The 16,581-nt window shown below is 36.7% G+C and overlaps 1 protein-coding gene across 2 annotated transcripts in view; it reads left to right on the forward strand.

Moving 5' to 3' along the window:
* Nucleotides 1-3,433: 3,433 nt before the first annotated feature.
* LOC134653564 (connectin-like) overlaps nt 3,434-16,581 on the forward strand; it is a 41,181-nt gene continuing 28,033 nt past the window's right edge. The window contains exon 1 of one of the 2 annotated variants that reach the window (XM_063508948.1): nt 3,434-3,533. The gene's annotated coding sequence lies outside the window, so the exon portion shown is untranslated. The remainder of the gene's footprint in view (nt 3,534-16,581) is intronic. The other variant, XM_063508947.1, reaches the window with a different exon arrangement.

Genomic DNA, 16,581 nt, shown 5'->3' on the forward strand with positions numbered 1-16,581 from the left:
TGATCAAACTGATCAATTTTAAAATGTCATCGTATGAAAGTATCAAATTCTATGATCTGAAAACGATATAATATCGCCATCATCCAGCGTTAAAAACAGTGTATTCTTAAGGTTGTAAACGGGCAAAATGTTTGTTCTTGCACCACTAACAAGGACACGGGGTTGATATTTAAAAAATAAACAATGTAACACATTCGTCATAATCACGGTTCTTTACGATAGAACAGGGTGCTTATTAGCCAATGTGCCAATCGTTAACGCTCCGTGGCGTAGCATAGTTATCTCTCTCTATCACTCTTTAATATTAGTGCGCAAATAACCATGAATTATGAATCCTTGTTATTTTAAATAAATGATTATTGATTGATAATACCATCGTAGTGCAGCCACATTGAATTGATACTTATTACATTCAATGCCTATATGGAGAAATAAGCCTTTTATCAATAATAACAATTATTATTATGTCATTTTGAATATTTGTTTCAACAGTATGTAGGAACAACTTGGCACTAGCCGTAGTTTCAGCCGATTTTATTTTAAAACTTTAGTTTTATGTCAGTGGAAGTTTTCACGACGTTGTGGATGGGTACCAACTTGGTTTAGCAAAGAAAGTTTCTGAAGTATACCTAGTATCCATTTTAGGATATGTGTGGAGTTTGTTTTGAAATTAAGTTTATATCGCGTATATATCTAGTATATATTTAGTTCCGATCACAATGCTATCCTAAAACTATTGTCACACCTCCTAGTGGGAATTGTCTTAGGATGTAGGCTATATCTACCATTTTGTAATTCTACCTGTAAATATTATTGGCCTGTATCTGTGTTTTTCCCCAATAAAGAAAATAAAATAAAATAAATAAAATAAAATATCCATTTAAACCACTAAGGGCTACTTGTACCATTTACTAACCCGGGATTAACCAGTTAAACCTGGAGTTACCATGGTTACTAGTACAATATGACACTGGGTTAACGGTTTAACCCCGGGTTAGTGGAATGGTGCAAGTGGCGCTGTGTACAAAACGGGAATTTGACAATTGACACGGGAACACCGGAACATCTTAAGTATGTAGGTATATATTGCTTCTGGTTTAAGGGGACCACAGATTACCAGCTTGCCGGACGAGCCTGTCAGTGGTTCAGAACTATCATCTTTTGCGTTTAACTGACAGGCTGATATAGTCCGGTAAACTGGTAGTCTGTGGGCCCCTTTAAAGTGACAAGGGACTGATAAGTGTTAGTGACAGGCGACAGCCACCGTAACAAAAGACACGTCAACGTCGATTGTGTTTTGTCTTGAGCAAACAGATCTACACTACTAGTCAAAGTTGTGAACTAAACCTTTCGCGTTCAATAATGGTTCCTATGGCAAAACTGCCAGCCCCAGTAAAATGTGCCATAAATAAACATTTATGGCACATTTTACTGGGGCTTTAATCACTCAGCTCTTAAGAAATAGAAGGTCTGAACCTAAACATGCCGATAAGGGTCCGATAAGAAAGTTAAGCTTTAAATTCCTTTCATTTTATGTCAATAGAGAAAACCACAGAACATATTAAAGAGGTTAGAATGGCTATCGCGCGCAGTTAGTATCGGAACCGGTGTCGCCGCTCGTTCCTCTACACATTTACTAACACTCACGCAACGGTAGTAAAAACTTGTGTGCGTGGTGAATGGATACGCCTCCTTTAGACAGATTTGATGTCTGGCTTCTTAATCTGAAGGTTATTGTGATTGTGGCGCAAAAAGGCATGTTTATTTCATTTTCGGTCAGCGCGGGCGAGTAGCATGCGAGCGTTTGCTCAAAACCCCGCGGCGACACGTACCCTGCTCGCATCGCCATTCTACTTGTTCTGTGGAGAAAACCCATAAGCTTAACTCATACTAAAAAAGTTTTTGACCTATCTCTCATGGTAACGCTGGTTGCAGTCGCCATTCCAATATAACCTTAAAGGTATCATCCGTATTCAGGCTGCAAAGCGTTACAGCTGCAGTATTGCAGCGTGACATTGTTGCCGTCAAAAATCCGGGCGACAACAATGATTTTGACAATATTATATAATATACTCCTATTTTCATAGCCATTGACAAATCGGAACGTCATGAAATAATAGTTCAATACTTGAAAATGTATTTATTTATTTAAACTTTATTGCACATCAGAAAAAGTACAAAATTCGGACTTAATGCCTTGTGGCATTCTCTACCAATGCAATGCAACTCTAAACTTTAGAGGTCTTCATTACTAATACTTTACACGGTATAATCGGCAAAGGCTGCCAATGTATTAGGCAATCTTTCAATATTTACTTATAGGAAAAATGCGAATCGAACTGGAGTTCAGGGGCGAATCGAAAGTTGCTACGGTTTTGATATACCTAAACGATCGTCTTGGTGATTAGCGCGCATCTTACGTACGAATGTCACTTTATTTAAAAATAGTTTTATTAGTCGTGTATTTTTATTATCTATTTATTATTTCGCATGCACATTGTTGCATGTGGGTACCTACGCTGATTCCAGCTTTAGAGCTCTTTAAGGTCGTATCAAAATATCTGTGGATAACTTCTGTGCAGATCGATCACGCGGGTCAATTAAGAAAATTAAAAATACATTTATATTTAGGTCAAAACGGACGTCCACCTGACATCAAATCGATATCTACTTATAAATGGTGTCAGGTAGTTAACATTGTCGCGTTAATTGCGCTCGGACTCATAAAATTAAGGTAACTATATTTAGAGAGAGAGAGAGAGAGAGAGAGAGAGAGAGAGAGAGAGAGAGAGAGAGAGAGAGAGAGAGAGACATCGTTTTGATGTCAGGCGTAAGTTTGAATTGGCCCCTTAGTTCACCTTAGATCATAACCCAAATGGACGTTTTCTAAAATAAATATTGAAAACCTGATTCTTTCAAATCTGGACGTTCTTGGGCTCATTCTACTCAGAATCGACAGCATTCTCCATCCCGCCAAAATGATGTCCCAAAATGTCCATTCCATTACGTCACGTTTTAGTATGATAAAAAAAAATCACTTGTATGTGTACAATTTTCATACAATTTTTTGGGACTTTTTATTTTATCATCAGAATTGAATATGCTAGTGATTCTGAGTTGAAAGAACCCAAAAACACCAGGATCTGTGAGAATCAGGTTTTCGATACCTATTTATTTTAGAAAACGCCCAAATCGGAAACTGATTCGGAAAATTGCGGGTCACATTTAGATGAGATTTGCTCACGGCCGGGACAAAGTGGCGTACTCGCAGAGAGTTATATGCTCAGCAGTGGGCGATAAAAGGCTGATATGAATGATGATGATGATGATGAGACCAAAACCATAACAAGTTGTTAAATCCGAATCGGGCTCATGTTGTGAAACGTTTAACATTAGCGCAACCTGAGTTTCACGAAGTCTTCATAAGAACTGCCGCGACGCTCAGTTGGTCCGCGGCCGCCACGGCGCACGGTCGTGTGCACGTCTCTCGTTCCCGCACTCGTGTATCCACGTGATTGTGAATCTGAGTTACGGTAGGTTCTTTTTTGTGTTCTTGTGCTATCTAAGGTTTTCTTAATATGTGTGCGATGTGCGACGTTGAAAGAAGGTTGACGGAGATTTTGTCATACACAAAAAATTAATAAAAAAAAACTTACTTTTAAATAATACTTTTAAAGCGGCTGCCTGGGTATGTAACGTCTCAGGTTATATTGATAAAGTTTATAATCCTATGTAAGTTTTTATATAGGTAGTTACCTGCCTAGTTTGAATTTTTTGTGTTAGATTTTTGACATTAAAGTTACATTAAATTTAGTCATAAAAAGTTTTCGTTAACTACAACAACAAAACAAAAAACGTTTTCGGCGTATTCTTCAAAGACACGATATTTTCCAAAATTTCAAAAGCAAATTACATGCTTAAAGAGGTTTAGTTTGTCTCGGAAACTTGTGAAGGAGACAGAAACGTGCCTTGCGTACTAAAGAGGAGGTGGGGGAAAAACGGACCAGCACGTTCGCTCGTAAAAATTTGAATCTGGTAGAAATCTGCTAATTACTGACCTAAATTTTGTTAACTTGTTTTTCTCACTTTAAATAACGAAACGGTGGAAACTGACATCAGGTTCTACTTTTTTGAGTTCTCATTGGAACATCCTCGACATCAGTTTCTGCTCACATTAAGTAAAATTTAATGTCTGAGATCTAGATTCGGGCCAAGCTAACTAACTCTTCATGGCAATTCGCCTTGTTTGCTATGTCCCGTGGCCTCCGTGGCCGTGCCGTGTATATACGTGGCACCAGGAAAGTGCGGATATCTTTTTCTAAGCTTTTATTTAGTTTCACGTGTTTGACAGGTTCGTTTTAACTTTTAACTAGTTTAGTACCTCAAATATTGGAAGAGGCAGTATAATCGACAAACCGACCTGCATCGATGAAGTTCCAATACATTTTTTTAGGGTTCCGTACCCAAGGGGTATAAGACCCTATTAAATTTACTAAGACTCCACTGTCCGTCTGTTTGTCTGTCACCAGGCTGTATCTCATGAACCGTGATAGCTAAACAGTTGCAATTTTGCAATTGCCGTTATAACAACAAATACTAAAAAACATAACAAAATAAATATTTAATTGGTGGCGCTCCCATACGACAAACGTGATTTTTTGATAATGGTACGGAACCCTTCGTGCGCAAGTCCGACTCGCACTTGGCCGGTTTTTTTGTTTATTGAAATACTTTCATGCACGTAAACGAATATTAATCTTTTTTCCATCGCGCATAACAGCCTGTGTTTGACATCGGAAAATCAGTTTTACATTGAGTTTATTGCGCAAAAAACACGGTAAATATTGAACGTGTTTTCAAATGACACGTTTTTAAATTATTCTAATTAATTACATAGTATTAAGTACTACCAAGGCACTGTGGATCTACAAACAATAAAAATAAAGAAACTGTTTTATATATTATATTTAAATTGAACGACTAGCAAAAAGAAATAATCTAATTTAAAAAACTGTAGGTAAATGATTCTCAGCCAAAGTGGCTAAAATTATAATACCTACCTAAAAACTTCCTCGCGTTGGCCCGGCATTTTGCCACGGCTCATGGGAGCCTGGGGTCCGCAACTAATCCCAAGAATTGGCGTGGGCACTAGTTTTTACGAAAGCGACTGCCATCTGACCTTCCAAGTTCCAACCCAGAGGGTAATCTAGGCCTTATTTGGATTAGTCCGGTTTCCTCACGATGTTTTCCTTCACCGAAAAGCGACTGGTAAATATCAAATCGTTATAATATCTACGTACTATATTATTATGTATCGGATTTCATGCCTTGAAATAGTTAACGTATTAAAAATTCATTCACGAGTGAAATGTGACAACGAACTCATTTGTGCTTTAAATTATTCAGACACTAGAAAATTGTGGCCAACTGTCACCTGGCGTTGAATTAATTATTTTGACAAGACTTTTCGTTACGTGCTCAGACAATAACTTAACTTGATAATATACTTGTGTTACTTGTTTAAGGTACAGTCGGCCCAATTCGAACTTTAAGATACATCAAATGTTACGTCTAGATACGATATGGATTAGATATATCAGTGTCAAAAGTGAAGTTTTTGACACTGGCATTATATAATCCATATCGTATGTAGACGTAATATTTGACGTAAGTACCTACCTTCAAGTTCTAATCTGGCTGTCTAACCACTACCATAGAGAAATAATAGAAATATAGTAAGACAAGAGTGCTCACTCCATACATCAGTTCAGACTATTAATTTCAGTGTCTACATCTAGCATCGAGTAGCGGAACTATCAGTACTGCTACTTGACAATAGATGTAGCACCGACCGGAAAGTCTTATCTCAACAGCATAAGACTTTCCGGTCGGTGCTACATCTATTGTCAAGTAGCAGTACTGATAGTTCCGCTACTCGATGCTAGATGCTAATAGTCTTTTTGGTACTAAAACTCATGTATGGGTGAGCACTCTATGTATTTTTTTCTCTATGCCACTACCTACTATTATAATATTCCATGTAACATTCTAATGTTGAGTGTACTACTCAAGAATATCACAGAATCAGATATTCAAAACTTTTTGTGAAGTTGTACAGTTAGCATCAGATATCGGAGCGCCCGAAGTGCTCATAAATATCTGATCACGCACTCTAGCATCTTGATAATAGAGGCGTATTCAGATATTTGTGAGCACCTTGGCCGCTCCGATATATCTGATGGCGACTGTACAGCAAACACCTTCGATTTAGAGACAACATGAAAGAATAAAAAGCGGCCAAGTGCGAGTCGGACTCGCCCATGAAGGGTTCCGTATTTAGGCGATTTATGACGTATAAAAAAAACTACTTACTAGATCTCGTTCAAACCAATTTTCGGTGGAAGTTTACATGGTAATGTACATCATATATTTTTTTTAGTTTTATCATTCTCTTATTTTAGAAGTTACAGGGGGGGGGACACACATTTTACCACTTTGGAAGTGTCTCTCGCGCAAACTATTCAGTTTAGATAAAAATGATATTAGAAACCTCAATATCATTTTTGAAGACCTATCCATAGATATCCCACACGTATGGGTTTGATGAAAAAAAAATTTTTGAGTTTCAGTTCGAAGTATGGGGAACCCCAAAAATTTATTGTTTTTTTTCTATTTTTCTGTGAAAATCTTAATGCGGTTTACAGAATACATCTACTGACCAAGTTTCAACAGTATAGTTCTTATAGTTTCGGAGAAAAGTGGCTGTGACATACGGACGGACAGACAGACGGACAGACGGACAGACAGACAGACAGACATGACGAATCTATAAGGGTTCCGTTTTTTGCCATTTGGCTACGGAACCCTAAAAAGGAAAATTATAGACAGCGACCGACAATAAATGATACTTACCTACCTACCTGAAATTGAGTGTTGTTGGCCGTGTTTTATACAGAAACCTTTTTTATTGTACAATTTAGAACATTGTAATTTTTTGGATTATTTTTTTTCTTTCTTCGGCATAGTTTAGGACTGAAACAAATCGGATAGGTATATCAGTGACAAAAGTGATAAAATCCTCACTTTTGTCTCTGACATATCAGATCCATGTCGTATCTTTAGCAAATTTTGGACGTATATTAAAGTTCGAATCAGGCCAATCCACATCCACAAGTCAAAATATTTGTGGATAACGTTAACGCTAAAGCAAACCAACCCGTCAATTTAAAGATCGACATTTGGTTAACAAAACTTAAACGAAATATCTGTAAATAAACATCGAGGACTAATGTTTTCTTAAAGCTATGACCAAAAACATTATGAGAAGCTATGTCCAATAACAAAAACAGTCCAACGAAAATATTATTAAGGAATTTACAATCTAATATGTTTATTCTTTTACGTGGCAGTCAGGTAAAATATCACAATATACTTGTTGACAATAAAATCTCTTTTCTTAGTTTTCTCGTCAAATGAATCTAAGAATCAGGAAAAGTACACAAAGTATTATTTTCTTGTACAATGTAAAGATATTGACAAGGAAAATCAAATTGATGTGACCCCAGCCCTGAGGGCTATAAGTAATCCTTTTTAGGCTAAAGGAAAGAGCAATGTTAAAAATATAAACAATATGACGACAATGACGACTGGTCTGGCCTAGTGGGTAGTGACCCTACCTGTTAAGCCGCGGTCCTGGGTTCGAATCCTGGTAAGGGCCATTTATTTGTGTGATGGGCACAGATATTTGTTCCTGAGTCTTGGGTGTTTTCTATGTATTTATGTATTTGTATATTATATATTATATCGTTGTCTGAGTACCCACAACACAAGCCTTCTCGAGCTTACTGTGGGACTTAGTCAATCTGTGTAAGAATGTCCTATAATATTTATTTACTATAATATTTATAATATGCTGTATTGTAAATTCCATATTGACGTGTAAAAGTGCCCTTGTGGCCTATTTGCTGAATAAATGTTGATATTTGATATTTGATATCGATCGCGTCAAGGCTATTTATACACGCAGCAGTAATTTTTTTCAATACCACGTCTGTGGCAAACATGCATACTGCTTGCACGGTGGTAAGCAATCACCGTAGCCTGTGGACGCCTGCAACTCCAGTTGCCATCCGAGCGTCACGTATAATAACATTTAAAAAATATACTTATTGTTGAAATCGTCCGTTCAGATAAAGAATGAGAACATTAATATTAAACATTAACTAACTATTACGGCTCAGCGACTCAAAGAGGATCTTGGCCTCCGAAACGACCACACCACTTTTCCTGATCCTGCGCCGTTTCCTGCCAATTATCGGCTTGAAGCTGACGCAGATCCGCTTCCACACTGTCTCCCCAGCGGTATCTGGGCCGACCTACCGGGCGGCCACCAGTCGGTCTTCCCAGGTACGCCCTCTTGGCAGCTCGGTCCTCTCCCATTCTCAATAGGTGACCGAACCAGCGAAGTCTGTGGGATTTCGTTTCGCCGATGATATTGTGTCCGGCCACCAACTCCTCGATTTCGCCATTCCTCCTTATCCTCCACGTGCCGTTGTCTCTCTTGAAAGGTCCCAGGATCTTACGAAAGATTTTCCTTTCCGCTACCAGGAGCTGACTTTCCTCCTTTTGTGTTAGTGTCCAGGCCTCACAACCATACATAAATAAAATTAAACATTAATTAACAATATTACTCATAAGAATTTGTATGTTTATTTTCAAAATTATTGTTACATTAATTTATTTGTCTCCGTTAAGAGACGATTTGGGACGTAACGGAGAAATGCGAGCGAAATGGACACGCAACTGACATCGTGTAGGTATAATAATTTTGACTCAAACCCTCTTTGATAATACATAGGTAGATTTGTTTCAAAAGCTATTTGCTACTCTATTTTTGTAATCAGATAAACATTAGTATTATATTTATTTTATGACAGATATGTAGGTAAAATTTTCACCCAAAACTTCCAGCCATTTCCTGGTCTACACCAGTCTACATTGAATAGTCTGCCTATAGTAATTACTATTCGCATATATGTAATTATTAGTCATTGGCTGTATGTGAATTTGACTGTAATTATAGATAGAATAATCATCTGTAATTAAGTATAATTAACGTGTTCAGTCATACGGGATGCTTACATTAATTAATTTAAAGAAAGAAATGAGGTTCGAAATCGATACTGTAAACAGTGTAAACCCAGAAATTAGAGCAAATTGAAGTTTTACGTGCAAAATTTCAACACGACTTATTTGTGTTACTATTTTTAGCAATAATACATTACGATACAAGTGTGAGAAGTAGAAAGTCGTCTCTTCGGTCGTGTTTTAATTAATTAATCTTATTTAATTAATCCTCTCGTTCAAGTCCTGCCGGAAGCGTTAACTTTTTCCATTTTTTCCTTTAATATAAAATAATGTACAGTACCAATATTTTTGTTATACCTCGTATGTTGCTGTTCATGACAAGTTTTATATGTTATCGTTTTAAAATGAGAGCGTCACTTCTATTGCCTCGTAGCGGCTTTTTAGGGGTGGGTTCGTGATGGGTAAATATTCCCTTCTCACTCTACCAAATAGCTACCTCTCGCTCAGGGCTGCATGTAGAGAAAATACTAGGTTTTACATTGTAGGCAACAAACGCTTTGTCAACGCAATTCGCTCTCAATCCGCATCACTGCAACGTAAACACAAATCAATTCGCGTTGAACGAGTTAACACCAATTCATTTGTACGTTCGCAGTGTTAAAAACAAAAGGACTTACGAGTATATCGGAATAAACTGTGTCGACGCCATTGAGGTATATACAAGAGACGACATCTCGAACAAAATGTTTCCGCACATCAGAGAAGTGCATGCATGCATGCGAAGCCGAAAATTGTTAATAAAGACGCCACAAGTATTTTTTGACTCAGTTAAACAACGTTGCATACAATACTTTTTCTACGACCAAACATTTACTTTGAAAACTAAATAATAGTAAACCAACAGTTATTCCATTGCTTACCGGTGAAATGTTATTCCATCCCTTTTATTATATTTTCTTGTGCTATTGTTGCAACTTTTTAACACGCACGAAGGCATTTTTTAATTCTTATTTTTTTTTAATTTTCTGTACACGTGTGGCATCTCGTCAGTGGTCGGTGACGTACTAAAAGCAAAGAAGTGCATGCACTTCTCTGAGGTGCGGAAACATTTTGTTCGAGATGTCGTCTCTTGTATATACCTCAATGGTCGACGCCGAAATTATGTTACCTACTCATTTCGTTTCATTACGATGTGTGGTGGTTCATACTGTACGGATGTGAAAGAGGATTCGAGTTAACATTTTGATACGGAAAGTTCTACAATTTACGACGCATCTACAATAAAGGACAGAATATCATACAATAGTGTTTTGTGCACGAGGTGTGTATAATAAGGGTTCTTAAAATTCAAGGGCCAAAATGAGACCTACAGCATATTCGAACTTTAAGATACGTCAGATATTAGAATAGAACAGAATAGAATATAATTTATTCGTAAGCACAAACAATAGGTACATAATATAAAATATATAACAATACATACTAGTTATAAGATAAGATAGATATTAGATATAGAAACGATATGGATCGGATATGTCAGTGTCAAACAAGTGTCAAATGTGACTTTTCTTCAAACAATAACGTCACTTTTGACACTGACATATCCGATTCATATCGTTTCTATATCTGATATTTGACGTATCTTAAAGTTCGAATATGGCTGGAAGTCGAGTTTTGTAAAGACAGGCCTAAGAATTTTAAGAACTATAACCGTAACTGAGTCACTGACAGAGTCAAAACTGACATATACTTACGTTAACGTCTACGTAATTTATTTTCTATACGTCTCGCTTGCACTAATATGCGAGTAAGAGCGAGTTCATAGGCTACGATGACTGCTTACCATCAGGCGGGCCGTCCTTGCTTGTTTGCCAACGGAATTAAAAAATAGTGTTGGAGTGGAAAAAGTAATAAATTGTAGGTACGGTCTACTCTTAATTAGGAATGAACAGAATCGAGTTTTAAAATGGAGACTAAAGGAGTTAAGATAAAAAAAAACAAAATGGAGTCATTGGCAGCTAATGGGACAATGAAACTGTACTGCAATGTCTGCACCTTTGGTCCGTATTTAAAATAATGGAAATTGTAGGAAAGAAGAAAAAACCGTATAATTGGTAGCGTATGTTTAAATACCGGTTTTGTTTCAACCATTTTGGATGTGAAAGCGTTTATTCTTTCGCATAGCCACTTATAAAGCAGTCTTAATTTGTACTAGGTACTGTATTTTTTTTTATCAACTAGTTAAGTACTTTGTTTTTTTTTTGTTTTTTGTGTGCTGGCTCAAGCTTTCTACCCAACAATGGTGCTTTTTTGTACATAATCAAATGTAAACACACAACATAAAATATATAATTATAAGAAACATTTTTACTTAACGTAAGTACCTAATACATTTATTCGCTTGATAAAATAAGTATTTTATCGGAACCAACGTTAGAAACAATATCATTCCTACCAGTTTAGCAAACATCTTTGTTAAACAAACACTTTGACCTATACCTATTAGAACAAAAATACAGGATGACCAATCTGATTTGGATAGTAAAATTCATAAGTATGTATTTATTTAATGTTTTACTAAGATCCTAACAAACACTTATGAGAATAACAGATGAATAAATCTGATATTTCGCAAAGGATATCTTTTATATTTTTTACCCCTAAGGTAATCAAAAAACCTATTTTCAAAAAAAAAAACTGACTTTGCATAGTAATTTTCAGTTTATACATAGGTACGAGTATTAAATATTACGTCCTATATGTAGTACCTATAAACCTTTACTACAAAATAATTTGGGATCCATGTATTGTAATTTAATAAATCGGTATTTTTTTTGTCTCATAGTTTTATTTTTTTCTTTTTCTGGGCTGTTAGGGTTACCCTGTATATATCGGTTTATTAACTCGGCCGGTCATAATTGGTTTATTTGTTCGACTGATGAATGTTTACACAAATAACATGAAAGAACAAAGTCTGGACGCTATAATTACTATCATACAGGGTGATTGGTAATTCGAGCTATTTATTGGGGTGGCACTGGGCCTTTGAGTGTCGCATCGACCAAATATTTATCTATTGTGACGGCCCTTTAAAGTTACTAATGCCCGTTGCATCCAGAAAATTACAGATTCTTTGGACCATAATGTTCTGTACCTTACAGGGTTGCAATACGAGTACGTGCCGCCCTAAGTAGGTACTTCTTTTTGAAATTAGTGGTCCACAGGAACAGAGAATGTGCAATTGTGCATTGCAGTCTCCTCTGACTCCTGGCAGAACCTGCATGTCGCATCTTGTTTCTTACCAATTTTAAACATGTGTTTGTTCAACTTACAGTGTGTTTGTTCAACTTACAGTGTCCAGTCAGTATCCTAGTCACCGCGCAGGTTTGGTGCCTTTTGAGCCCTAGAAACTCTTTAGCAATTTTGCTGTTGAACCCTTTGATTAGAGCTTTCGAGTGTTCTTGTCCTTTAGCGAACTTCCACCAATCGATTGCTCTCGTTTTTTCTAAATTGCTGAGCAGAGAATATGCATCCCGTTTTGTGATTCCACAGAACGATTCTGGGCCGACCAGGGGTGTGACTGCGCCCTTTCTTGCAAGTTCTTCGTTTCCGTTAATATCCGAGTGCCCTGGTACCCATCTAAGTATGACTTTGTTGGAGTTAGCCAGTGCATTTAGGTTTGTTTTACAGTTCTGGATTAGTTTAGAGTTTGACTCAAGGGATTCTAGTGCCAACAGAGCAGCTTGGCTGTCTGAGTTGATGTAGATATATGTTGGTGTCTTAGGCTTCTGTCCAGGTTAATCTCCGCCCATTTGTTAATGGCGAAGACTTCTGCCTGGAAGATTCGAGCTATTTGTTAAAAGGAGTTATTATTCACATTTGCAATGATTTGAGACCAGGACCAGTCAAGGAGGGGTCGAAAAAGAATGGTTGGAAGTTGTAAAAATTGACTATTGAGGTACATGCCTACTAACATAATTTGGACAGCAATACATTAAATTTTTATAGCACCCATTGGTTATTAAAAATAAAAATATTATAAAACTTTAAAAATAGAAGCCGCAAGATTTCTTGCCGAAGTTGTTAAATGAAAGTGACAAGAGAATCAACTTGCGAATCAAAAAAGATGCCTTTATCAATAAATATAGGGTTTATTCAGCTCGGAACATGTATCGGTTAAAATATTTTTATTCTGCCCTCAGATTTTCAGTAACCAATAACACAACCGACAATTCAATTTCAGTATCGAATGTCCAGTAAAATAACTCCATTTAGTTGCATTCGGTGGAACGTTTACGTGTAGGTACTTACTTGTCCCACCTGGGTGACCAAGAAAACATTATTTTATTAGTGTATAAACGGTCGATATAAGTTAAATAGCAATTTACTAATAATATTACGGGAATAAAATATATATCCATATTGTCAATTTCACAATTTCCTGTTCTCCATAACCGCAGCTGAGATAATTGCAATGTTAAAATTAGTATCAAGTACTGTGCAGTGCTGTTTATATAGCTAAACCACACTGCACGCGTAATTCTGCATGTCTCTGAATTTTTGCATCTAATAGTATCTCGCTTGTATTTGTACAGTCAGCATCAAAAGCAGCGTATCAGATTACACGTCCAAAGTACCTATCGCATTCTCTAAAAGCTAACAAATAGAGATATATTATGTTTCTATATTTACTTTTGTACAAACTTGTGAACGCGAGATCGAGATATATCACTATTTGTTGGAAACGCTCGAGTGTGGGTGTGGCAGATACTTATGTTGCGTTGTTTCATACGCTAGGTACTATTGGTGCAGACTGTACTTTTCTACCTAAATGTGACAATTGCTCCAGGGAGATTGTGAATCCTGCCCGCAGTGAGAAACAGGCGAGGCTACTGTCAATCTCGTTAAGGCGCCGTTAGTTCCCGGTGCCCAGCCAAGATACCAATCGTTTGCTCCGTAGCGAACTAAACGGTAATCTCTCTCTATCACTCTTCCATAAAAGTGCAACAGGGATACATTAGCACATAAGCGTATCGCTCGCTACGGCGCAAGCGATTGGCATGCTGTGTCTTCGTTCGACACCCTTTTGAGAGGGTCCGAGGGTCTCCCGCATCCCTGCTGTGGAACCTGGTTCGGGTCGCGCCCCATCCTCGTGGGGCGGTCTTCCGTTGTCATTGTGACGATTGGCATCTTGGCTAGGCATCAAGGTCCATCTCCAAATGCAGCTAGTCGCTCAGTTAGGACGACAGGCAAGCGTGACCACCGACCATTTGTATTGGGATTATTATAATATTTCCAGTTAATTGCAGCCAACCCCGACTTTAGTCGCAACGCTGTTATTTTATTTAAGTGACTGTATAAAATTATTAAATGACTTACAGACATTTAGTGATCATTTAACAAAGTTACTTATGCGATTGTACTGATTGTATACTCGTATGTAAAAAAAAATGTTTCATGGGTTTTAATCCGTATTAGTTATCATGTATGAAAGTTCTCATATATAATCAGATATATATATATAATGTGATTTATCACACTTTTCTATTTTTAGACGTAATTTAGAGAAAAGGATGCAGCCCACAAAAATTTGTCACTATAATTTGAAATTTCTGTCAAAAAGAAAAGTCTTTCTTTTGAGTGATAGAGTTTTAATGATGGATCCTTTTTGCTAATTTACGCCCGTCTATGTTGCTAAGACCGAACGTATTGAACTACTCGTATTTTTATACTAATACATTTTTCATATTAATAGAACATTGAGCTCCGAGGGAATCACTATCACTACATAGTATAAAACAAAGTCGCTTCCCGCTGTCTGTCTGTCCCTATGTATGCTTAGATCTTTAAAACTACGCAACGGATTTTGATGCGGTTTTTTAATAGATATAGTGATTCAAGAGGATTTGTGTATAATTGTTTAATCCTTGCGAAACCGGGGCGGGTCGCGTCTTTATAAAATGCATAATCAAATCTCAGCGACGTTATCGATCCAACTGCGTAAATCCAAGATGGTGCATGCCAAGTGCTAATGATGGGACCAAAGAGTATTAAATCACTACGTTTGATGGGACATGCTTCGAAAACTAGCGTTGTTTATGAATCGTCATTTCAGTAGTTAACAATCTAATACCTTTAAACGAGCAATTCTTGTTTATTTATTTATATATTTATTTATATATTTATTTATTTATATATTTATTTATTTATATATTTATTTCGGGGATCTCGGAAACGCCTCTAACAATATCGATGAAATTTGCTATATGGGGGTTTTCGGGGGCAAAAAATCGATCTAGCTAGGTCTTATCTCTGGGAAAACGCGCATTTTTGTGTTTTTATATGTTTTCCGAGCGAAGCTCGGTCACCCAAATATTATATACCTAAGTGTGACAGGAAGGGTCCCATAAGGCCGCGTCCCGGCTCTACCTACCCACTTGGGAAAACAGTCGTGGGTAGATAAAGTTACACGTAAACATTTCGTACATTTATCATAACATTTTTTATTATTCAAATGTTTTAAATTCACGATGTTGTTTAGGATTAACGAGTAATATCATCGTAATACACAAAGGTACTAAGCTCAGTCTATACAAAGCAGAAACGTCTGCGAACGATGCTATACTTAGAATGAATTTAAAAGTGGAAAAAATACTGCCTTGTTTGAGACTTGAACTCACGGCCTCTGGGTCTATGTCTAGGCAGTAATATTTCCACTGTTAAATTTATTCTAAGCTTAAACTTTTTATTTATTAGTCGCTGAACTGGTCACAAACAAACACCACCTTTTTAAAAAGTTGAAAAGTCTGCTGAAACCATTCTACCTGTAAACACCGTATTAATAAAAGATTAAACCAACCCTCAACCGCTCATGTGTTCACGCATGCTATGAATTAATTATAGAAAAAGCATACGCTTTTCTACTGTTTTTTTTATCGCAAACCCGAACGACGTAACCGACTGCTGTTTTTAAATATTTTTGTTTATTTCGTATATGAAGAATGTTACTTTTACCTCATTGTCAAACCATGCAAGCTCCGTAAGTATATTAATCAACCTTTTTTACCCCAACAAAGGGTGTTTTAACTAATTAGGGGGTCAAACGCGTGAGGCAAATGTAGCTGCTAGTAAAAATACTTATTTAGGGGAGAGTGGGGCAAAAAGGAGTGGCAGGTATTGGGGGAACAGTGAGATGTACCGTAGACATTCCTGTGCACGTTTTACTACAAGCGGTTTTTTTTTATATAATTTGGATTACGAAATGAAAATTGAAGGCGGATTTTCTATTCAATAATTAAATTAATTATAACCTAGACATATTTCATAAATACGAATTTTTATAGGTACCGTTTGTTTTCAGAAAACTTTACGTAGCAAAAAAAAAAGTTAGCGTTTATATTAAAGAATTTATTTAGGTAGTAATTAAAACCAGAACATCATTCAAAATAAGTACCTAAGTAAGTAAATATTATTAAGTGAAAAATAATTATATTT

Source organism: Cydia amplana, chromosome 13 (assembly GCF_948474715.1).
Source record: "Cydia amplana chromosome 13, ilCydAmpl1.1, whole genome shotgun sequence".
In the NCBI taxonomy this organism is placed as follows: domain Eukaryota; kingdom Metazoa; phylum Arthropoda; class Insecta; order Lepidoptera; family Tortricidae; genus Cydia; species Cydia amplana.